This window comes from Dermacentor albipictus, chromosome 5, assembly GCF_038994185.2.
Source record: "Dermacentor albipictus isolate Rhodes 1998 colony chromosome 5, USDA_Dalb.pri_finalv2, whole genome shotgun sequence".
NCBI lineage: Eukaryota > Metazoa > Arthropoda > Arachnida > Ixodida > Ixodidae > Dermacentor > Dermacentor albipictus.
Genome location: NC_091825.1, coordinates 3,603,458 through 3,628,996, shown reverse-complemented (window position 1 = coordinate 3,628,996; position 25,539 = coordinate 3,603,458). Strand labels below are relative to the sequence as shown.

The 25,539-nt window shown below is 45.8% G+C and overlaps 1 long non-coding RNA gene across 1 annotated transcript; it reads right to left on the bottom strand.

Moving 5' to 3' along the window:
* Positions 1 to 2,179: 2,179 nt before the first annotated feature.
* LOC139060372 (uncharacterized) lies at positions 2,180 to 11,869 on the bottom strand. Its single transcript, XR_011514757.1, has 3 exons — positions 11,621 to 11,869; positions 9,981 to 10,117; positions 2,180 to 2,898 (listed from the first exon to the last, which is right to left on the bottom strand). It is a non-coding gene; the product is annotated as an uncharacterized lncRNA (long non-coding RNA).
* Positions 11,870 to 25,539: the final 13,670 nt, after the last annotated feature.

Below are 25,539 nucleotides of genomic sequence, written 5' to 3'. Positions count from 1 at the left end.
GGAAAGGGAGATAATAGAGGCCTTTCATATAAAAAGGAAGGCGATAAATGTGTGAGCACTCCCTCTCTTGCCTTGTCGGGAAAAGAAATAACATTTTTGGAAGAGAGAATAAAATGATGATTTGCAGATGTTTTTGTGAATGATGTGCGCATGCCTATGCTGATGAAGCTATAAATGTCCGGTGATTTTCAAATAAACTTCCAGTTGGCAGTCAGCGCTTGTCTGTGGTATTTGTTTCCTTGTGTCCTCGTCTTTTTCGCGCTGTTTCACCTCAGTTCTAAGTATGAACCAACTAGCCCTCATCAAGATCTTACTGATAAGTGCCTTTTTAGCCGCAAAACACTACAATAATTTGAAGGCTGACTGTCTAACTCTGCTCTGCAATTTAATAGCTATATGCCAGGAAATATATACTCTAAATATTTTAACACCCTTAAGGGTGTAAATGACTTGTCCCATGGGTGACACCCTTTTTGTGTGTATTGCTACACCCCAAGCAACGGGATGCAAATTAACACCCTACAAAAGAAGGGGTGTTAATATGACGTCACCTCGCTTATGGGTGTAAAGCAAACATCCTTTCTACATGGGGTGTAACACAGACACCACCCTTTCAATATGGGTGTAGCATGGACAACACCCTTCCAAAAGGGTGTTATCCCTGCAAGTATTTTAGCGTTCACTACAGCCCTGTAGTTAATGGGCAGACTAGCTGTTGTGAATGCTGCCTAGCCTTAGCTATGGTACTACCTTGTTCAGTATGAGCCAGAATCTGTGAGGCGTCCTCATATTGTGCTTCTGGTCCGTCATGTGGTAGCATAACGCGCAAACCTTTCAGGCAAACAATTTAAGGTTTCGCCATTGCAGCAAGGCACACAGGCTATGCTTTTCGTATCTTCCTCTGCAGTGATAGTACACTGCCGGCAGGATGCAGAGCGCAATAACAATGCGCGCTGCACTAAGGACACAGGATCTCCCGCACCTTGGTGCACCAGTACTTATAACCCCGTGGAAACAGCACACAGCCAAAAGCATGGTTACATGCATTTCAGAAATAATTAAAAACCTCCACTTTTCTTGATCAAAAATTTTCGCAACACCAGCTTGACCAGGAGGGAAAGACACCACAGCTCGTTGTTGTAGCTCATATTGAATGCAATAGAGCGCAAGCAATGCATGGATTGGCGACGGTAACAAGTGCAGTACTACAGAAGCATACGTTTGCCTGTCAAGCAGTTTTTTGCCGTTTTAAGCACACATTTTATACCCCTATTCATCAAAGTTGTCATTTATCTCCACGGGATGCTTCTACTAGTACTTTCACACATATGACTTAAAGGTAGCACTGAAAGCCAAAGAACAAAGTGCTTCCACGCCGAATAATGTTTCAGCATTTACGAACAAAACAGCATGTGTAGCTGTGCATGCTGTTCAATATATAAGCATGCACTATTTCCTGAAATATATGTATGCTCCATTTACTGCCAGTGACCTGCTTATACCCAATAATTTAGGTTATTTTTCACCATGTGCTTGCATTGAATATTCCACATGCATTGTAAGTTAAGCTACCAGAATAACAATCAGCTAGTCTAAGGTTACCTAATTGAACAAAATCATTGTAAAATTTGTGACGAAATGTCAGAAGAAAAGTATTTATTTCATTAAAGAGAAATAGTTAAATAATAATGTTTGCACATTTTAAATGTAAAAAGGAAAATAAGGAGTAAAACCATACCAATACAAAGACATAAGCACCGAATAATGGCACAGGCTTGTTCAATTAAATTTTAAGCAGAACAGTTTTTTTAAGTTACCTGACTACGAACTATTACATGTTTTCATTCGAAAAGCACTGCATTTATTACAAAGCACAAAAATAACCGGTCACATAAGTAAGCACAAGTCTGAGTGTGTCTTTAACACAAAGATAGAAAGTTGGGCGAGTTGGTACAGTAACATGATCTTGGATTGTAGCGCGAAGTGACACGGACACAGACTAGAAGCAGACAGGATGAGCGCTAACTCTCAACTAAAGTTTTATTGAAACGAAGATATATATATATATATATATATATATATATATATATATATATATATATATATATATATATAGGTGACTGCAAAAAACCGCAACACATCTAAATGAATATTGAATACATAGTAGTAACATGAAGACGACAAACAAAAGCCATCACCCATCAACTGCGTGGCAAATCTGCGTGCACGCTATTCTCTTATCAAGTATACCTGTAGGCATTGCGACCAATGTGCTCCCAAGATGTATGAGGCATTAGTCATTGCAGAGTTGTAAGGACATGACAATCCTAGGATGATTATGTTCTTGAGGCTTTTTTCCCCACTTTCCATCTTTTGAAACGTGTATACTGTAGTCATGAAAACAAAAATGCTACAACTGGCGTGTGATAAGTTTTGCGTCTTATTTCCTCGCAGCTCATTCAAACGAGCCACGATGACAAGTTCAAATGCCGTTACGTCATCAGACATTCGAATTTCTTAAACACAAACAAAACCAGATAGGCATTAGAGTGAGCATCACTTAAATACGTTACACTGGTTTAAAGTTATTGCACTACTTCGTGCCAGGTAAAAATGTTAGAAACATCAAAAATGTTAAGATTCTACGGCCAACCGTGAAAACTAAATAAAAAATCATTAAGCTTTCTTGAACGGGTACAGGAACTTTACAACTGGCCGTCTTGGTGATGGACACGCAGATAGATGAGCAGCCATTCCACTGCGACGAGAATGTTGAGGGCTTCGCATGGTAGTCTGCGAGACACTGCAGAGTAGTTCTTGGTCCACATGAAGGAGGTTGCTTGCATACACATCTGGGCCACCATACTGAATGCATGGTGTTACCGGAATCTTTTCCCCCTGCATTGTGGTAAAAAAAGCGTGGTTAAGCTTATGCGATATTTATTATGCAAAAAAAAAGAGGTGAGGCATGCAGACAGGACACTAGAGTAGAGAAGTGAACATGAACACGAAAAACATGAAACATTTCATTAAATTGTTTTATTAGATAAATACTAATTTAGATTTATACTAATTAGATTTTATACTACGTGTAATTCATTATGAGGGTTCATAACCGCAACATATTTAATATATAAGCAGGTAGAATTATCAGCTTGGTCAGTTTGCACAAGCTCGTTTGAGGCAAGAAATCGAGTTTCACAAACACAACCTCAACATTCTTGATTGAAAAAGGAACACCTCAGATAACATGCAGTCCTGTGAGTGGGAATTGCACAGTTCAAGAAAAACAAATTAAAACTCACAGACCGAAAGCGAATTAATTGATAGGTTTTAGTAGCACAAGGGCATCTTTGGCCAATGAGCGCCAAGTCTATACTGCAAAAGATAAACTTAGTGCATCTTTACAAAGCAAATATATGAAGATGACTAATGCCTCTCTGCACTACAGTTGCTTTGCTCTAGCGTGAAGTCATTTTAATGCATGCACACGTACATAGACACGCTACACCCAAGTGTAACAGCTGCAGAATTAAAATTGGGCAGCAACAAAGTCGCAACCTTTAACCATTGATCCCAAGCTGTACTAGTGACTGGAGGTAGTACCAATATCGCCAATGACGAGTCGCACTCTTTCTGCCCGATGTTACGCTGCTCTTATTCTCAAAGATGAGTTACAGTCGGCATTGAGGGAAAGCTGCCCGCAAGAGCAGCTCCTATTTTTGCGTTATTTCTAACCAGACCAATGAAGTAATATATCTTTAGAATGAGAATGAAACCGAAAAATTGACTACGTAAAAAATGTGGTACATTTTTCCGGAATTAACTTGGGGGTTAACGGCTAAAGAGGCAATCCAGAAACTAGAACAAGTTTGGGCATGTTTGCTACCAGTGAATGCTAGAAAATATGTTGGGATCCTGTAGTTTTGTACAACAATGCAAAAGGGATTCTTAATAACTGAGGAAACAAATGGAAAAGTATCATGAAGTATATTTCGTGAATGTAATGCAGAATCACTCAACTTCTGTTACTATATAATGTCCACTTGATTAACCTGCACTTTCTGAACTAGTTCAGGAGGTGCTGCATTTCACTACTCATTCCACCAGTTCAACGTGGCAGCAACTGCATGTTGTGATTTGGTTTACTTAGTGCAGGCTTTATACAGGGCGAGTTCACAGCATTCCCTGCACTTGGCCGAAAGGTAGTGCATGTTTACGCACCAGGTGTGGTGCCGCTTCTGCACGAGCGAGGTGCAGAAATAAGAGTTTCATAGAATAATTACTAGAGGGAACTCTGACGTTAGTGTCCACAGGAGATCAAACAAGAACGGCTGTACAAGCACGGAAATTATGGGAAGTACATGGATTTGCCTAAACTTCGTCTGTTTGGCTTCAAACAGCTTTGTGACTTTGTAAACTAGTCATTTTCAACAATATACTGTGTAATAAATAAATAATCATTAAAATCGTCCGACGACAGGATTCAAACACAGGAACCCTAGAACAGAAGTCTGATATTGAAACCATTAAGCTACGGAGGCATGTAACGACAAGCGAGTGCAACGCCCTGATGAATTTATCGCGGGCATACAAGTGCCTTCGAGACGCTTGGCGCCTTTCGATTTGGCCACCTGGACAAGCTCAATCGTTGCAATTAATAGCAATTGTGCGTGTTGGCGCCGTCTTTTGCACTTCGAAGAGTATAGACTGCGCTGAAATTTACGACAATAAGATTTATATAGCGCATAATATACGAAGCCACAAGGACGTCTGAATGCACAAGCACGAATATCAGACAAATCCATGTGCTTCCCATCATTCCCATGGTGGTACGACTCCAGCACCAGAGTTCCCTCTAGTAATTACTGTAAGAAACTATGGCAGAAACAGGAGAAACAGAAACATAAATCTTACTGGTCATTAATTTCAAGTTTTAGTGCAGTCACATGTCTAGTAGGCAATTGTGGTATTTTGCATAAACATTGCAAAGCCAACTGTGATGAATGTTCACTATGGTAAATTGTTTATGATCGAGTAGCATAGACTACTGAAGCAATCTCTGGAAGGCAAGTTAATTTTCTTATTAGCAGCCTTTAAACAGCATTCGAGCATGACACATGCACCTCAGATATGCAGATATTCCCTTGACTCAGCAAGAAGCGATGCTTCATGTTCCACGAGGCTACTTCTATCAAAGCAGTATTCGTGCTCTCTAAAAACAATGCCAATGCAGATGATCCAAATATTTTTCAGGGGCAAAAGTTATGACTGAAATCATGCTAGATTAGTTTTTTTAAACATGCTCAGACCATGTTAGAAGTGCTTCTTAAAATCCTCCTATTAGACTAGTCATATATCTGTACACAAAGGCTACTAATTAGGTCCCATGCTTTATCATCATAACAAAAACTTCACTTAGTAATACACATGCTGTGATAAGATTTGAGACCATATTGAGATGCTGAACAAGGTGAATTCATTATTTTTAAAATGAAGCTCCTGTTCTTCCAAACGAGGAAGGAAGGTCACTGAGGCTCAAAATTTTTCTGAATCACAACTGGAAGATTCCAGGGAAGGCACGTGGAAACTTATTTGTAATTTTCTATTTAAATGTAGAAATGATAAAGGGAAATGAAAATGGTAAAAAAAAAACAACCAGGCATGGGGGGAGAACGAACCTACAGCCTTTGCATTAGGCATGCGATGCACTAACCACTACGCCACCGAGGCAGCATTCAACCGTCCACAATGACCCCTCAGATTGTCGACGCTCGAACACGGCCGTAGTACCACAGTGGTTAGTATATCACATGCGTAATGTGAAGGTTACGGGTCCGTTCCCCACCCACAGGTGGATATCTTTTAATCCACTTTCACTTACCTAGAATTTATCATTTCTATACTTCATATAAAAAACTTAAAACATGTTCCTGTATGCTTTCCTTGGCCTCATTATCTGCTGGCTTCTTCCAGTTCTGTTACTTCCAACACTTATACATATTCTAATCTGGTAAGTAAACAGTTTTGCATGATGCTGGAATGCAATATAAAACATTATTGTAAGGCCGTGTTATGTAGAATGCCTTACATTGCCCAGGCAATGTGTATTAATGTCAATCTGAAAAAGCAAACAATTCCCACTCTAGACAGAAATGCTGTGTACTGCTGTGTGCAACAGGGTTTAACGAAAACAACTTGTTCAGAAAGAAAGCCACCAAACAACGAGGAAATATGGAAACTAGAAGAAAATTTGTGCAGTTGCATGTTAAAAATTTAGCACAGCAACAGATGAAGACATAATGAAGGAAGCGCGAAGATGGTTTATTTTGGACACACGAGGCAATATACTTGAAAGATGCCTATGAGCTGACACGTGGAGAAATATTGTTTTGTAGCAGCTAAACTACGAACAGGCCTAGAGCACAGTGATACAAGGTGTCGAGCATGTAAATCTTATCATGCCCTTAAGTCAAAGAAACATGGCTGTTTCTCATGATTCGCTACATATGTCTGGCTCACACAACTTAGCCACTTCTATACACCAGAGCACCGTGAATTCAAAGGGCGCCGCCATATTGATGAGCGCCGGTCGCGCCATCTATCCCAAGCGCCGCGAAGTAGCAGGCCTGGGCTGCCACGCCGGGAGATGCGGCCCGGCGCGAAAGCGAAACTTGGGCTTTTTAGCTGGGCGGAAGGCGTGTTTCACGTTTTTTCTAACGTGTCATTTTCGCTGTCTGGATTCAATCAAACTTCAAGACCACGTGCAAGTCCACAATGGACACACTGAGTGCTGTGCAGAGTGCAGAAGCGAATACATCGGGTAGGTACGCTATTACGTTTGTACAAACCGCGCGCTATATGCTAGAACACCTGTGAGCTTTTTGGCACGTAACCTGTGAAGGAATTTACAGCACTGTGTTGGTGCCATATATTATTAAACCACGCAGAACACTGTCATCTGCACTTTCAGTTTGGTCTTGTTTGTAATGGTCTCTACTGGGTTGGCCGCGCTTGGCAACCAACTGGCGAGGTCGTTTGACTGCCTGGTTAGCAGACGCCTGCCCTTCACCACCTGCACACTGAAAACAAAATAGATGTTATAGTAAGAAGGGCTGTAGTTCTTTCCCATGCCATCACTTTTGCGAAGATATAAAGTCCTCTCAAAATGAAATAGAAAATACACCAGGCCAATTGTATCGTGCAACCACTTAAGAGTACAACATTCAGAACAAAAGCCTACAGCACTCGAACAAGCAGCGTATGATGCTAAACCTGCACTCATTGGAAAATGAGGTACTACAGTAGTCATGTGCAGTCAAAGCCCGTATAACAGGGCGAGCATGACAGATGCAGGTGTTGTACAGTTGCACAAACCATGACAGGGCACGTAAAATTACCACCCCTACTTAAAGCTGCATCATCAGGTCCCCTTTGGTACAAGACAACAACCGCACCTGCATTCCAAGAAATTAGCCCCACCAACTGCAGCTACCTGGTACCAGACCTGTTTCGCTTGTGCGAGGCCATCGGATTGTTAGCGCTCCCTTAGAAAAGAAAACAGTAAAAAAAACTAGTGAGAACGATCAAAATTTTGTTACAAAATACAAGAATAATTAAGCACCTTATTTTCCTCGCCATATGAACGGAAATATTTTGCCCCGCATAACAGCCCGCACGCAGTTTAGAGTGCAGGAGGCTCAAATGAATTCGTTACGAATGACACCTGCAACACCAGCTCGTAAAGGTAGGTGCGCTGCAAGAACACCTTCGGCGACGAGTAGTCGTTGTTTACGTTTTTGTGGACGCATGCTACGTGACGAGCAGACTTCGGTTTACTTTCATTAGCAATAACGCTCACCAGCAAGGCCTACAATTTGTCGTTCACGCTTAATGGTCATTCCATGCACCAGCTGCAAGTATCGCTAACCGCAAACTCAACTGTTCCGCTTAACCGTCGGGAGCTCTGCCTGAATGAAAACACGAAAAGGCTTGCCTTTTTGTTATAGCCAAGGCGAAGCACCGGCGCGGGATTCTGCTCTGTAGGCTTGTTGCCCAGAAAGTGCTCGGAGCAAACCTGCGTATTACGTTTGTAGGGCGCAAAGTTGAACGTGGCACCAAAATATACACAGATCGAATACTCACTCGTGCATTTTCACTGGGTTGGTAGTTCTTCCTATTCACTGCAGCTATCCACCGGTGGCGCAGCTTGGCATTCTTCGCTGCGGATGGAAATCGGCGCAGGCTGAAAACACCGCACCGGCACGATTCCCTACGTGTGTTGTGCTCTTCGCAAACAGCGCGAAGCAACCTGCTCCTTTTCCGCTGGTTGTTTTGGCATCCAAACACGACGCAATGATGCCCAGATGACTTCTTCTACTTTGGATCCGTGTGAACGGGCACATTTCCGCACTTTGGAGCCCTAGAGCTGGCGCTTGTCATGTCTACTGGTCGCCGGCGAACACACTTTGGCAGCCCAGTACAAAATAGCGCCGGTCGACCGGGCAACCCGGGTGCGAGAGTATGCGTTCGGTTAGTCTGGGTGCGAGACTAGCGTGTTCTGGTCTATATATGCCTTGTAATTACCAGGTGGTCTGTATGACATGTGCAAGCTTTAAATATGTACAAGTGCCACGTAGCTGGACAGCACCAAGGTAATGTCGTTTGCCATGGTTTTGAGGAAGTGAAACCAATTCTTGCATTTTTCCTAGTTAGGTATTAGTTATTAATTATTTAACTGCTCAAATATTTTATTCAAAGCAAAAGTGTCAGTGCGAAAATTGTAGAGCATCCTGAAAAATTCCCAATCGAGCTTTCTACTGCTCAGTAGGTGCAACAAATTTTTTTTTTCAAGCTTGAAAGAAGCCAGTGAACACATGCAAGAAGTGCCGTGCAACTAACCGCTCGTGCGCCTGAACACCATTTGGCTTCTCTTTTCATGCTTGAAAAAAACTTTTTGAAAAGAATATTTTAGAAATTGATTAATTATTATTGACTATGTTTTAGGCAAAATGCATGAAATAGTGTGACTGCCACTTCCATTTTCGGCGACATGAATTGACTCCATTTGCATGTCCAAATCCAGCTATACATGGTGTGTGTTTTGAGCTGGTTCTGCAATTTAGGCTGGTTTTGACTAATTGAAGCTTTGCACCCTGATAATGGAGTCAGCCTAAAAGGAAACTGGTACATAAACGGTCGCTGTCAGTACTCCATACCCCTTTAACTTAGTGCAAAGTGCTTGTGAGCTAGGAAGTTGGTAGTTCTAAGCAGTATTTCTCATTTTGACCTGGTGTTATAGCCCACTTACTATGATGCCATGCTGCTCAGTCATGCTGGTCCCAGCTTCAATCTAGGCCATGGCAGCTGCCCTCCAATGAGGGTAAAATGCAATAACGCTTATGCACTTAGATTCAGGTGTACATTAAAGAAGCCAGGTTCTCAAAACTTTAGGTTTTGGAATGTAAAAGCCCATAATTTAATTTTAAAATCTAAAGGTGCTTTATTAGGAGCAGGGGCATCATTTTGAGCTTTTACTGCACTGCCATGGCACCAAGAAGCTCCAAGTAAATAAAAACAATTTCTTAGACAATGTACATATCTTGCAAACATTTACAAACACATCTCTGCATACACCTCTGTTGCTGTTATATTTAGATCCGTATGCCAAGGCGGGTTATGATGTTAGAACATGTTTCAAACTTTTTTTACCGCTTTAAAGTTGTTGGTTATTTTGCATCTCACTGTGTGTCGAACGCACATTTCAGTGCATCAATTTCTTCAGAAAGTGCACTCCTCTATTTATTTGTGCATGCAAAAAGGGTTCAGAAGAACTGCTTTCTGATGGTCTGTATAACAAGCAAAAAACAATTCTATGTAGGCTGTACAAAGAGAATGGATTGGTTTGTAATTATGTTATTTAGTTCTTAAAAAAAGAGGCAGCTGTCAGTATTCTGTTCCAAAGTAAAAATTGCCCCTACCTGGCTCTGCTTCATTTTCCGATGTTGATGGTCCATTCGGGGGCACTCAACTGATAGGCTGCACTTTGGCGATGTGGGGTGTGCTGTCACCAGGCCCCAGGTCGATCGACATCCTCACCAAAAGTCGAGTCCAAACGCTATGAAAGAAATATCTCATCATTTTGCTGTCAGTTTTGTCATCTTGCGTGTTTAACACACGGCCGTCAGTGAAATATTTCGTCACTTGGATACTGAAAGAAATTCAAGCATTTTTTGGCAGCCAAGCTGATGATGATGTGTGGTGTGTTATGGCGCAAGGGCCAGGTTTGCCCAAAGAGCGCCATGACAAGTGGTAATGTTGACGATGTATTATGGAAGATGTTACTTGGCTGTAAACTGGCCTAAAATTTGTCGCTGTAAAGTGCGTAAAATCTACGTGCTATAAAATTATGGCGATGACTAATGATGAATACTATGAACATTAAAATCCATCGTGGAAGAATGATGCAAAATAGAATATATATAGGATGCTAAAATTACTTGGAGCACTGCTGCCTCGCCAGAGCCCTTGAAACACAAGGGCCTAGAGGCATGTGTTATACGAAAGAGCTATCACAGCGGCATCCTCTGAAGAGAGGGCGGCAGCTAAGCTGAATACACAGTAAATAGAGAACATTAAAGAGCAAATGCAGTTGTCACATTAGATTGATCAAGTACAGCAGAAATGGAAAATAAATCAGTGATACTGTGTCTGTTGGCTTTGAATGCAAGAAACGTAAAAACAGGAACTTGCAGCCACGCCACTTTGAATTTCCCGCGTTTGCTACACCTCACAAGTTCGGCATCGTCCGGTACTCGGGGATAGCAACCGCTTAAAATCAAGATGAACGAGCGTCGGCATAAATTAACAGGATACTTAACCGGGCAATATTGGCGCATAAAACAACTCACGTAGCGAAGCTACTGTCAATTACCCGATGACGCATCTGCGGGCGGTGCGGTTACGGGCGAACAATTCAAAAAGGAATGAGAGTTTCACTTGTTTCACGCCTACGAAGCTAAGACAGAATTTGAGTTTCTTACTAAACTATACTGGATATTTACGCTCCGAATAAAACGCTGGAAATTTTGTTACGTCACATTGCATACGTATGAGTGAGGAAATTGCTTTTATTGTGTTCTGCCCAGACGGCATGTAGCAGCAACCGCTCTCATGCAACAGAAACATGAAAGTGGTACTCGTGACATCGAAAACAAACATATACAGTGCCAACGTTGCGCCCCTTGGAGTTGGAACTAAGCACGATCAAGCCAGTTCGTTTTCTAGCTTTCATAACGCCATGAACACGACCAAACATCGAGCGAAAAAACTCTCTGCTCTCGAAAATTACTACCGCTTCCATTTATATACCTATCGCTGCCACAAGCAAAAGTCAATGGGCTAGCTGTCCACAAGCCACAGATTAGACTGACAGCAACATATTACGGTAACGTAAAACAATTTCCACGCTGACTTAGCAGCCGCGGTGTGCTCTAAGTGCCAAAGTTCTCGTTTGCCACTCGAAATTCACACCATGGTGACGGGCACTGCATCTTTCACATGAAATATTGCACGCTTTGCTCCCGAGCTCAATAGGAGGGCGAAACGCATTTGCACGTACCTGAAATCCGCATGCCGGAAGCCCGTCGACGCTTCCGAGAACGGGGCACACAGCCATACACCCGTACGGCGGCTTGACTTGGACGTGAGGCACTTCTATCAAACATTTCACATGCGACATGTTTCACACCGATTGCGCGAGCACCAGAAAATGACGCAGGCCGCATTGCGACGCCGAGCAGACGTGCAGCCACCGATGCGCTGTGTGCGCGGATTGCAGAGAACAACACCATACGAAACGTTAGGCGCGAGAAGATGGCGGCTCTCGTTGCGGAGACGAAGCGGACGTGAAGCGGACGAAGCAATGACGCGCGAATGAATGTTGCCAACTGTTGGTTCCGCGTTATGCCGGCGGTGGTGGCTTTAGTGGCGTGTGCTGCGGCTGTCTAATTTTTTATTTCTTTTCCCCAAACAGTATAGCTAAGATCAGTTCTTTCTTTGAATTTTTAGCTGTGTCGTTTGGCATTATCTTTGTCTTTTTATGCTATTAAGCCGCCAATTATGGCCTCTCAGGTTCACGCGCAAATCTCAGAGGCCATAAGACAACTCGCTAGGAAATGCCGTTATTGTCGTTGTTAACGTTTCATCATCCTTTCTTCAACTGAGATAAAAAGGTAGTGTCCCTTTTCCCGGGGTTGGGAGGGGGCGATCAAGACGGCATCGCTCAGCGGGGTGCGGGGGAGTAGGTTGGTGTTGGTTCTTATCGCGAAATTCGCGAACCCTGCGATTTTTTTTTTATAACGTAAGCATTTCTATACTTTCCCAACAAGGAAAACCATCCGTCCGTCAGTCCGTACCGCACGATATCTTTCAAAATAGAACCCGCAGCAGCGAGTGAATTCACCTTCGTGCTAGCTCTCGCTTCAACGCGACCGAAGCGGCGAGAACACTGCGCTCACGAAGCTTTCAGCTTATGCCGCACTATGGGTTTTTCGCAGATCACTTTCAAGATAGGTGTACGCGCGTCTGTTTTCAAAGCGAAGTAAACGGTGAGAACACAGCGCGTGAAGTTTTCAGCAGTGGGCACACTCTGTCCACAATGCAGTTCGCTTTCAAGATGCGGTTCGCGCAGCCGTGCCACAAGCCGCCGCCGGAGAACGGTTGATAATGGTTTGTCGCGGATGAGGAGGGCTAAAGAGCGATAACGGCTCAAAACGAACGAAACGTCACCAGCGCGCCTGGCCCCGCCACCTGCAGTACTTCGCTTGCGCCGCCGAGCAGCTCGTGTCGCCGCAGTGCTGTCATTTATACTTGTCGGATCAAGTCTCATAACATTGATAACGACATGGACTGCGTGTAGATGAGGAAGAGTCACAATGCTTACGCACACTTAGACAAATCCGAGAGGAGTTCCTGTGTGATTTTTTTTACCGGAAATGTAGTCAGCGGTGGGAGCCAGAGTTGACAATGCCTGTAAGAGGGGTGCCAAGCTTTTTTTTTTGTGAGAGTCTTGCCCAGCTCCCAAAGATCTGCTCAAGCTAAGACTTGCTGATGGCTGTATGTGTTTTTTTTATTGTCGCATGCCCTCGAACCGCCACGAATCCTACAGTGTAATGGCATTAGAGCAGTATTCACGTCCAAAGGGAAATGCAGCCGGTAATTGGGCTGCCTAAGGTTTGCGGCCCGGCGGCAGCTGCCCTCCCGTCCCCCGTCTCCGTCGACTAGTTAGGGGGAGGGGTCTAGAGCAATCTTACACTCCCCTCCACACAGTGGCCTAACTAGAAAATTTTTTTCGTGTGACGGGGGGGGGGGGGGGTCCCAATTGACTGTGGAGGGGGAAGGAGCGAGGCCATTGCCACAGCAGCAAAAATTTTACTGTTAGTGAGTGTCACAAGTGCCCGGCGTGCCCCACTTGGCTACGCCGCTACTAGCCCCGCCCCCCCCTCCCGCAATCGACGCAAATCGAGCTATCAGAACGTGCATGACACGCATGCATGACATAACATGAATGACATGCCGCGAAGCTAGCATGGATGTCGTCACGTCATCATCATCACCAGCCTATTTTGACGTCCATCGCAGGACGAAAGCTTCTCCAGCGATCTCCAATACCCCTGTCTGGTGCCAACTGGTTCCACGTGTCTTCAAGTTTCCCAATTCCATCACGTCCACATTATTCTCTGCCGTCCTCGACTGTGCTTCCCTTCCCTTAGCACCTATTCTGCAACACCAATAGACCAGCAGTTCTCTCCCTTACGCATTGCAATGTCTGCCCAGCACGACTTCTTCCTCTTACTGTCAACCAGAATATCAGCTATCCCCGTTCGCTCTCTAATCCACATCGCTGTCTTCCAGTCTATTATCATCATGCCTAATAATTTTCATTCCATCGCTCGTTGCGCGGTCCTCAACGTCTTCCTAAGCTTCTTTGGTAACTTCCAAGTTTCGGCCCCATACGTTAGTAATGGTAGAAAGCAATGGTTAGCAGTAAGCTCCCTGGTCATGATTTAGTAATGCCTGCCGTAAGCTCTCCAGCTAATGTTTTATTTTCGTTAATTTCCTTGATCAGAGGCCCCTGCGAGTAATTAACCTCAATAAACGTATTTCTGCGCAGGTTCTCGAGGCTTACTGCCGACCATGACATTCGTTCTCTCGCCAGGCTGCGGAACATTACTTTTCTCTTCTGCATACTAACTCTCAATCAGACTTACACTTCCTTCGACAAGTTCCTCAAACGTTTGTTGCAAATAGTCTGCAGCGTTGCTGAGTATGCCAATGTCATCTACGAACCATAAGTCGGTGAGCTGTTTACCGTTAGCCCTCACTCCTAACCATTCCCAGACTAACTGGTTGCACACCTTTAAGTATTCAGTGATAGCATTGTAAATATTTGTAAATATTTTGCCATTGATCATATGAAGCCTTTTGCAGATATCTGGCTATGCAAAGTCTGCGCGTTAGTGTCATCCGTTCGACATCAACATTCGTGGGAAACTTCATTTTTGACCACTGTTCGGAGCCAGTGCGCTGCTGCCTAGGTGCCCCTATCTAATCATTCCGGCTACCTGATTCAAGCGCAGGTAGCGCGCGTTTCATGTATAGCCAATATCAACGCCTTAACTGGCAATGTTCGTTTATCATATACTGTAAGCTTGTTCACTTACCCCCTTATAATTAGGGTGTAAATTAGAAAGACTGGGGTGTTCCAAGGGTGTTTTCTTGTTGAACACCCTTTTCCGCTAAAAAAGGGTGTTTCAAGGGTGTTTACAAGGGTGAAAAGATGAATACACCCGCATTACATCTATAAGGGTGTGAAAATTTTAAGAGTGTACCAATAATTTTAAACATCATCACATGCATTCCCTAAGAGCGCCGTAATTTAAGAGAAAAGAAGTACCTAATTTATTTTTTTTAATTTGAGGCAAACTTCTTGTTTTACACATATTGCTGTTTGAAGTTCCAATTTACACATTCTCATTTCCTCTCCCGCCTTTCTTTTTCCTCTTCTGTGCACATATTGATTGCACGTGTCTACAAGAACTGCTGCGTAGAACCACAAAAAGAACCTTCACGCGTGGTCTGTGACAGCAAGCTTTTGGGGGCACCCAGTGCTCTCCTACGAAGGCTGGCCTGCTCTGGCAACGGCGGCAATCATCTTCAAGATCCATGCATGACCACCTTTGATGCTATTTGTCACTCTTACTAAGTACACTTTCTGCATCTTTTCTAATTTATTAGATAATAAAGTTTGACTATGTCACATGGTGTGAAGTACACGGCTTGCTGCATTTTCGCTTGTAATCATGTTTTATGCACTGCATGAAAAACTGAACGTACAGTGTATAAAAATGATAACAGCATATTATGATTTATGTTTCAGTTCCAATAACATGCAACATGCAAGGAATTCACTAATGGGTGGTATGCCGAAGAATTGACCACTAGTTCTGCGGGATGCTATGCAAGCGTACGGCGGCACCTTACATGGGGCACCCACAAATTAAATGGGGCATGGACATTCCGAAAAAAATCACATTACTCGATAGAGTGGTGCGCAGAGTGTTTTTCCAGATGTGAACTGCCCTTTATTTCTCGAGAATTCATTGCAGCACAGCGTTGCTTCGTATACTGGTGTCATGCTATCCTGCTGCCTGTAGCTGAAACCGGGGTGTAATGTTTGACTGAACCACAGCATTGCTGACAAAATGTTTCCCTGCTACAAACTATTTCATTTTGGTGGAGACCCAGCAGGGTGAAGGTTTGTCGACAATGACGTGTTTCATGCAGGGGTGTCATTCTTGTTTCAATCAATGGGTGCACGTTGGCATGATATTAGTATACAATACAGATCTTATTTTATTTGCAAAATGATTCTGACAGCTGGCATTCAATTGATTGGTCTAAGTAAAATGCACTAATTGGCCACTCAGGCTGTACTACACTATTCCCATGGTTCACATCTGGAAAACTCCCTGTGCATCACTCTAACCGACGATATAAACTTCATTTTTCTGATGTCCGTGCCTTGTTTAAAATAAATTGTAACTGTGGGCAAACTTCGTGTTACTGTAACAGCTGCCACAAAATATTGATGGAATGTCTAATAAAGGTCTTCAGTAGTTCTTGTCAAGCTGTCCATTAGCCAACTTTTATCGTAACGTCAGCAGGGCTAACTGAAGTACATTTATACGTCCACAGCACAAGATGTCTTGATCCAAACAGCTACTAGACTTTTGAATTAGCCGTTCAAGACATCTTTTAGACATCAAATAAGTGCTTCCGTGTTTCGTGGGTTGTTTTGGTGGCAAATATACACCTCAAATAGTGCAACTGTTTTTAGAGTGTCTGCTTGCTGCGGTAAAGCTAGGGAAACGACGGAGCATGTTTTATTAGAATGTGAAGATAACTTCCCAGTGGTCGATTTAAGCATCAATGGACTCCTTGAAACCCTTGGATTCAGCGGGAGCAGGGTGTCTGCAATAAAGATTACTAAGAGGCTATTGCAAGATTGGTGGAAATAGGAAAGCGACAAAAAACGTACAAAAAGACGTACAAAAACAAAGTTCACAATAGGGGGTCGAAAATTTGGTTATGGGAATTCATCGTGCACTTTCTTTTTTAACCTAGGTAGGACATTAGGCAGCATAATAGCAAGAGCTTGGTGGCGCGACCCACCGCCACGTTCCAAAGGGGACGCATCCATCCATCCACGACAAGGAAGGGCCGCGCACCTCGGCTTCGCTTGCACCCCTCTTCACACTGCTGGAAGCGCAGCCATTTTTTTATCCCCTCTTATCATTTGTTTTCAGAAGCGCGCATCGGCGCTTACCATTAGAACGCACTTTCAAGCTTTACACCTTCCATCATGAAATGTGAATTAGCACCATCTAATTCAAAGCTCGCTATGAATGGAGATGAAAACCAGCGAAAAACACAATATACACAGGCAAGACGACGGGACGAGGCTGTAACTAACAAATGAATTCTTATCGTGGGAAATAACAAACATATCACATTCGGCAGTCATCCGGCACGGGCTAGAAAGGCACTAGAAGCGCAACGGTTAGGTTTCTTGCGTTTGGTTTGTGACCGTCGTTTTGCGTGAGCTAAAAAAAAAAACATAATTTATTTATTTATTTATTTCGTGTACCCTCAGGGCCATTGGCATTGGAGAGGGGAGTGGTTACAGGCATACAAAACAAGAAAAAATAGGAAATGTGATACAAGGAAGAGGAGTATTGCAATAAAAGTTAACAAGTGTGTCTACTCATACTATGTTATAGCTAAGGCGTTCTTGAAAAGCTGGTAATCTTTGATGGTGGCTGTCAGTGCGGGAAGGCGATTCCACTCTGCTGCTGTACGAGGTATAAATTGTGGATGTATGAACTACGCAACCCAATAAACGTACCTATGAAAATAAAATTAAGTACTATTACCTCCGTATTTCACTTTGCCATTTGATATTGAACGGGACCTCCCAGGATATCCTCACGAGGATATATTGAGCACTGAGTTTCTCTCTCTCTCTGTTAGCATCTAACACTCGTCTTGATGACGCCTCAACTGCTATGACAGCGAGGACAACCAACATGGGATGGTGGTTTCTGGCAGTGGATATGATGAAATGAGCTGTTCCCTGTGATTGGTTGTATTGCTTTTTCTCATAGTTGACCGCTTATAGAACCAATGTGATGAAGTTTTAGCGAAAGCAAGCAAAAAGCACGGGACAAACGGCGGAAGCAGTGACGACCACTTGAAGCACGTTCCACATATCCTCTTGCCCCAGACCAAACTCCACTAAACCTCACACTTTTCTTTCTCTCTCTTTCATTTGTTTTCTATGCAAATCGAGGGTTAGACAAAAACTCGTCTGGTCGGGGATCGTAAAGAACAGCCTGCATTAAAACAAAAAGCAAGACGCGACGGCTCGCAATGGTGAAGTTGGTATATCTAAAAAAAATGGTGCGCGAGCAGCCGGGAGTGTCATTGCGAGTGAGCGTCTGCGCCGTCGTTTGAAGGCGTGCCGCCCGCTCGGTGCTGTGTGCGTTAGCTGTGGTCATTGAGAACACGCGTACGGTAGCAGAAGCGGCTCCACGTGCCTCATAATCAGAAAGTGATATTGGCACGTAAAATCCCATAATTTAATTTAGCAGAAGCGCTCGTTTCTTTTAATTCCGTGGTCGGTTTCCGCATATTTTTTTACCACCCTCTCTGAAGTTAAATTTAAGCGACGTGGGTCCCGTTGCTGCACATCCTTTTCTTCGTCATAATTTGGAGTAAGCAACTGAAATTATGGAGCATATAGCTTTCATTGACCCGTACGCAGCGTCGCGATAACGCCGGCATTCTTATTCGCCCTCGGCACCGAAGCTTTTGGCACACTCAATGGTAGTACTTCTTTATAAAAACTTTCAAGTCGGTTTCATTTGCTTGCACTGTTATTAGTAATTCTCATATTTCATTGTATTTAAGACTGTACAACATGTTACTTTTCGTTAAAGTCGCAGAAGCACTTCCAAGGAAACGTAGGTTTAATTCCTGACGCTGTCAGAACGTATCTTGCGTGAACATTTTTGTTTGCGTGAACATTTTTGCCAGCCGCGGGGCACGTTTTTGGTGAGGTCGAAATGACGACCTGCCAATCAACCGGGCACGCCGTCTACTAGGCGCCGAACCCGATGGAAGTTGGGAAATTTGGAGCGATCATACACTCGTTACAAGACCGGCTTCGCATGGGTGTCTGGTGGATTAGATCGGATCCAACCGGCGGCTACGGCTGCAGAATGGCACGTTCGGATCCAATCCATGGTTTAATTCGAGAAAATGGCGCTTGCGTTGGGAACTTAGGTTGTTGCACTGGCGTTGCTCGAGAGAGAGAGAGAGAAAATAAACTTAATTCACGAACCCTGATCCGGGTTCGCCCGCTTTGTTCTAGTTGTCTGCCAAGCCGAGCGTCGTGATGAGCTCGATCATGGCACGTACGTAGTCGGGGGAGGAGTCCGCCAGCCACTCCTCAAGTGTCGCAGGTCTACGGGTGGGTGAGAATTTGGCAAGGCTAGCCTGAATAGCGGGACAATCCACAGTCCCGGACAATCCCACAGAATGAGAGCATTATCCGGGAAGCCGCCACATGCCATGCAAGCAGGTTTACCAGGCAAACCTTGTATGTAGTGTTGGAAGTGTGGGGACAAGAGAGAGCCCTGTCTTGCACACACAGAGCCACACACACAGCTCTCTCTTGCGTGAGTAGGCGCACTAGTGCGTCTGTGCACGCCTACCGCCTCTCTTCGCTTCATGTGTGTGTCTTATTGTGGATATTTCATGGACTTGTTTCGTAAATCGTCAAGTTTTTCGCGCCTTCCCACCCGCGCGAAGGCATATTGCTCATTCAGACTCAGTGGGTCCGGCCACCACAGAGGAGGACCCGGGAGATTAGCGCGGGATGTGGCATGTGCCACTTCGTTTCCCTCTGAACCGGTGTGACTCGGAATCCACTGAATCCGCACTCTAATGTTAGGGTGTGCGTTGAGGTGCGTAGTTAATGCTGAGTGTAGTGCCGCGAAAGCGTTTCTGGCTGCGAGTGCCCTGCATGCAGCCTGGCTATCTGTTCGAATGACGAGATTTCGTTCGTGTGGATTTGGCATGGTCGCGGCCTCCACCACAGCTCTAAGTTCCGCTTGATGTTGTGATGTAATATTGCAGCGTAGGCCCCATGATAAAGGTGTAGAGTCGGTTGCCACCCCTGTGCACAAGCCTTGATTATTTGGAGAGGCGTTCGTGTATAGGACCCAGTCCTCGGTGTCGTCCTTGAGGTGTAGTGCTCGACTTTATCTTCTTTCTGGTTGTGCGTCTGCCCCCATATTTCTAGGTATTCGGCCGACGGCAATACGGTCTAGCGTGTCCCACGGGGGATATTGTTGTTACCTGTCTGGGCCCCCATGGTGGGATATCGTAGCCTAGATCACGCATAAATGCCCGTCCCTGTCTAGATATCTTCAGGCGATTAAATTGTGCCTCTTGGTGGAGTTGTTTCAGCTCATCCAGTTTAGGCAGCACTGCTGTCTCATCAACTCGGTTGGATCGCAAATATGCAGGGGTACCTAAAATAACTCTCGTTATCTGCCGGAGTATGGTGTCAAGTTTGCCTGTTTGTGTTTTCGTGACCTTTGTGTGTAGATATTGGTACATTATTCAAGGTATAGCCAGGGCCATGGTGAGTCTTCTGAGTTGATGCTCTTTGATACCTCTCACCAGGCACGTACGCAGGATTTCTTTTCGGGGGGGAGGGGGGGGGGGGGCAAACCAAGGTAACTTTTCTATGCAAATGAGGGGGAGGGTACTTTTACTAGTACAAATGTGAATAATCCCACCACTGGCCATAAATACCAGTAAACCCGCAGAAGAGAATTGAAATAACGTGTACCTCACAGGCATGCCTGTGAGATACACCTCTTCTTTACTTGGCAAACAGCGAACTACATCAAATGGACTCGCGCATGAAAGATGGGCAGGAAGAACCTTGCCAAGAACAAGTTAACAAGCGAAAGTACAAAATAACGATTTCTAGTAGCGTTCTTTTAATTAGCTCTGGAAGAATTACAGAGAAATGATTATTTTTGCAACAATCGCAGTTCTTTTGGATCCCTCGTTTACTACTCTAGCTAAAGTGTCAAAACCGACTCGTGTTGTTATTTGGGAAGTTACGTAACGATGCGTGGTCACGAGTCCCGTAAAACCGCGTAGAGAGCAGGACGCTGCGGTTCTAGACGTACTGCGCCCACCACGGTAGGTTAGGAAAACAGCTCCATTAGCACAACAGGGAAGTGGCTACGTCAGGCGGCTCGATTGATAACCGTACAAGCGTCATTCAAAACACACCGAGCTATTCTCCACATCCGGCGGTGTTTTCTCTACTTCCTTTTTATATAAAATGATGTTGATTAATAAATATTTTTACAAACAGTTTTCGCTTTTCCTCCCTGTTTGGCTTTCACTTTGGCTTTCTCCCTTAGTAGATAGCTTAATTTCTCATCTCCTTGCGACTCTTGTTCGCAGTTGCCAATTTTGCTCGAAAAGTGCTGTACAATTAGGGAAAAACCAGACGAGGTAACGGGTGACAGTCATATTGCTTATGGTTTGAACGGTTATTGCAATGTCTGAAGTTGGACGCTGTTTCGCAATATCTTATTTACCACCTTATCTAACGCATATCGCGGATTCACCACCGCCGGAGGTCGGCCCGGTGTTGCACTATCTTCGGGAGCGGCCCACGTATGGGGAGTGCTTAACGCCTGCTTCACCTTTGCCACGGGTCGGCCCGATATTGCACTATCTTCAGGCCGACCCGCAACGGTTGTTAAACACTTGCTTTTCGTTTGAGAGCTTTGACTGTCAGCTTCCGCTGCCAGTCACTTTAGGTAGAGTAGTAAACGAGGGATCCAAAAGAACTGTGATTGTTGCAAAAATAATCATTTCCCTGTAATTCTTTCAGAGCTAATTAAAAAAACGTTACTAGAAATTTTTATTTTGTTCCGAGGATCTGCCAGCGTCGCGGCGAGCGGTCACTCGAGGAAATAATGAAGCAAAAGGAAAAGTTAAACGCAGTTGTCGTTTTCTCCGGCCACAACTCGTTCCACAAGAATACAGACCAGCTGACTATGAACCGAATCCCTTCCCTGGCTCCTGGATCAGTCTAAATAAAGAAGGTTGAACTAACGAAGCAACAGTAATGCGCATGATCTTTAAATAGATGCTGACAACCGAACGCATATCGAGTTAATCGCGCGGGCAGCGAATGGAGAAATAAAAATTGTGTTGGGCATTATAAATAAAATACTATAATTAAAACAATTAACTACGCTCCGTCTGTTGCAATAGATGGTGACAACTGAATGGATCTAGAGTTAATCGCGCGGGCACCGAATCGACGATAAAACTGACCTCAACACCCCAGAACATGCCGATAACTACCGCCATGCAGAAGGAGTGAAAAAATTGAAAACTATTCTACTCTGTAAAGATGGAATGGCAGCGAAAGCTGACAGTCAAAGCTCTCAAACGAAAAGCAAAGTGTTTCACATCCGCTGCGGGTCGGCCTGAAGATAGTGCAATATCGGGCCGACCCGTGGCAAAGGTGAAGCAGGCGTTAAGCACTCCCCATACGCGGGCCGCTCCCGAAGATAGTGCACCACCGGGCCGACCCCCGGCGGAGGTGAATCAGGCATTAGACAATTTTAGTACTGCGTACGTGAGATTGCTACGTTCTGCAAAGTGCGCATGTGCAGAACGCAACATGAACGGTACGTGATGCGTACGCGGCCGCTACGTGCGCACGCATCCGATTCTTGCGTGCGTATACGTAGGGAGCCTTGCGTGCTGCTCTCGTGGTTCTCGTTTGTTCGGGAAAGGGCGAAACAAAAGAGTTTCTCAAAATGGCAGCGTCCAAGGCGACCAGCGGAAGGCTGTACTTTTCAATGGCCTACGATTTGGCTTTGCTGCGTGAATGAACGTGCAGAAGCCAATCCCAGATCCTGCACCGGTGGGAATGCATAGCAATAATAGGAACTTTGTTTTTGAGAAAGTGTTTGAGAAAGTGTGTGTGCTGTCTGCGCGAAAGGCTCGACCTGCTTTTGGCGCAGTTCGTCGCAAATGACCGTGCCAGCGTCAGAAAGCAAGTACTTGGTTTTTGTTTTTCTCGATATGATTCGTGCATTTCATCCGTATTAAAAGTAGTCTCTTCAAGGCCTAAATATAGTTCGACGAAGCGGGAACGCGCCCGCACGTTACATCACGTTAGCGAGATCAACAGCGTCTGGTTCGACCGAAGGTTCGACGTACTGGCGGGCGTGGCCAATGAGCTCCGACGCGCCCGGCGTCTAACGCTCGCCCTCTTACGTACGTAGGCATTTTGCAGGGCTAAAAGCCTTAACGCGACACGTGCTCCTACGTTCCGCAAAGCACTTGCGTACTGCGTACGTATCGTCATGACGCAGTACTAGAACTGTCTATTAAGAACTACCCATACGTAGGCCGATCACGAAGATATTGCAATACCGCGCCCACCCGCACCGGCCGTGAAGCAGGCGTTAAGCGCTCGCCATACGTGGGTCCATCTCGTAGGTAGTGAAATGCCAGGCCGACCGGCGGTGGAGGTGAAGCAGGCATTAACACCCCATACGTAGGCCGATACTGAAGATATTGCACTACCGGGCCCACCCGCGGCGGAGGTGAAGCAGGCGTTAAGCGCTCCCCATACGTGGGTCCATCCCGAAGATTCCGAAGGGCGCGTTACAGGTTCCCGAGTCCACAGGGGTATGTGCCACTGATCTTGGACCATTTTTGCACTATCACTAGGATCAGCCCACATGATGATTTTTTTTGTTAACGGACACCGAAAAAAAACTACGGAAGTTAGTCATACACTGTTTTCGCTGTAAAAGGCAGCAAAATGTTGACCGCCGAGTATACTTTTTGATTTGTCGGCGCTTTAGGAATGTGTGTGACGGTGGTGGCGTGGGCGGATAGGGGGCGGGGGGGGGGGGTATGCCGCTTAATTTCGGGGAGAAGGGCCCGGTCCGCCCGGGCCTCCCCCCCCCCCCCCCCCTGGGTACGTGCTTGCCTTAGCCATTGCGTTGCTGAATGAACGTGTTCCACGTCAGCTCTCTGAATTTTGACTAATTGCGCCGATTATTCAACTCGGATCTTCATGAAAGTGCGTCGATCGGATTATGAACCTACGTGGACCACCGGGATAGCCAATTCCGAGGTAGGGGTCCATTTCTTCGGTAATTAGAGCCGACTTTGTGACCCACGAAGAGTGCCCACCGGCCTCGGCTTCGGCCGAGGGAAGCGTATAGGCCTACTCTCAGGCCGCATCGAACCGCAGCCAATTGCCGACCAATCGCTAATTTGGCAAGCGGACAGTGACCCAATATGTCGACCGCTATGAGAATCGAGGTCGAGGCGAAGAAACTTAGCCGGATCAGCTCACGAGAGCCGAAGGGTGGAAAACCGCCGGAGAGAAGTTGAAGCAAAGGAGCCACGCAATCCAAGATGGCGCCGAAGCCGCAGTTGACGTCAGCAACAGACGTGACGATGACGTCGATGGCACGACCGACAAGAGCCTTCGTCACAGGATGAAGCGAGTAAACAAGGGCAAGCTGCTCAAAGGCGCGAGAATTCCAGACCTCCCGCGCGAAGACGTGAAGATTGCGATGCGGCCACGGGGCGGGCTTCACGTGAGCGATGTGGCCCGAGTCGAAATCAGCCGAACCATTACTGGGGCGGCCCAAGTCGATGCAATTGCAGCAAGAGAAGATATTTGTCCAAACCATCAACAGAGTCGTGAGTGCCTCGAAGAGGGAGCACGCCGACAAGTACGCCATGGTGAAACGCATCGACATTCGAGGAACGGCCCACGAGGTGAGCACTTACGAATCGGCGCCTCACGGAACAGTTAAAGGAGTGATACGGGGCATCCTGCTAGAGGACACCGCCCAAGAAATTCAAGACCTAGTGGTGCACAAGCACAACCCGACGATGTTGCAGGCGAAACGGATTGGCAAGACCAGGTCCGTGGTGATCGCCTTCAAGGGACCCAAGGTTCCCAATTACGTGCGTTACGGGAACCTGATCGTTGAATGTTTACTGCACCGCAAGCAGATCGACGTCTGCTACCAGTGCGGCCGCGTCGGACACCGAATTGACGTGTTCCCCAATCCCCAAAATCGCATCTGCCGGGGGTGCGGCATCGCCAACCCGAACAAAGAGCATGCGTGCGCGCCCAAGTGCGGCCTGTGCGGCGGCAAGCATCTCACCGTCGACCTCACTGCATCTCACCGTCAGGCAAAATTTAAGACGCCGTACGTGGTGCGGCGCCTGCGCTGGGAGCGGCGCCGGGCCATCGACGACAGCAGCCAAGAGGAAAGAGGTCCTGCAGGCCGACCCCAACGCAGCACCTCTTCGCGGAGCCGTTCGAGAACGCCGGCCCGCAAGGGCAGCCACCAAAGCCGCCAACGATCGAGATCCCGTTCCCGGGATGGCCCGAACGGGACCGACCAGGCGCCATCGGCTGGCTCCAAGTACGGCCGCCGCTGGGAGACGATGGGGAAAGGAGGCAGTCCTAGCTCGAGCGGAAGACGCCGGGGATACCGTTCGAGGTCCCGGACCAGATCGAGAACCCGGGTCGAGTCCAACCAACGAGGGATACTCGCCGAGAAAAAGGTGGACTGGACTGACAGGTCTTCCGTCGCTCTAGGGAACGACAGAGAGTTCCCACCCCTCAACCCTACCGCACCTCCCCCCTCTAACCAAAACGCCGCAACACGCCAAGAGTGCGGCGAATGAACAGAACTTAAAAGACTAATCGAAAGGCAAAACGCCCAGATTCAGGAACAGAACGTGCAGATCAAAACACTCATGAGTAAAATAGATGCGCTAGCTAGCGGCAGCTCAGTGACTAAAATAACCAAAACGAGCACG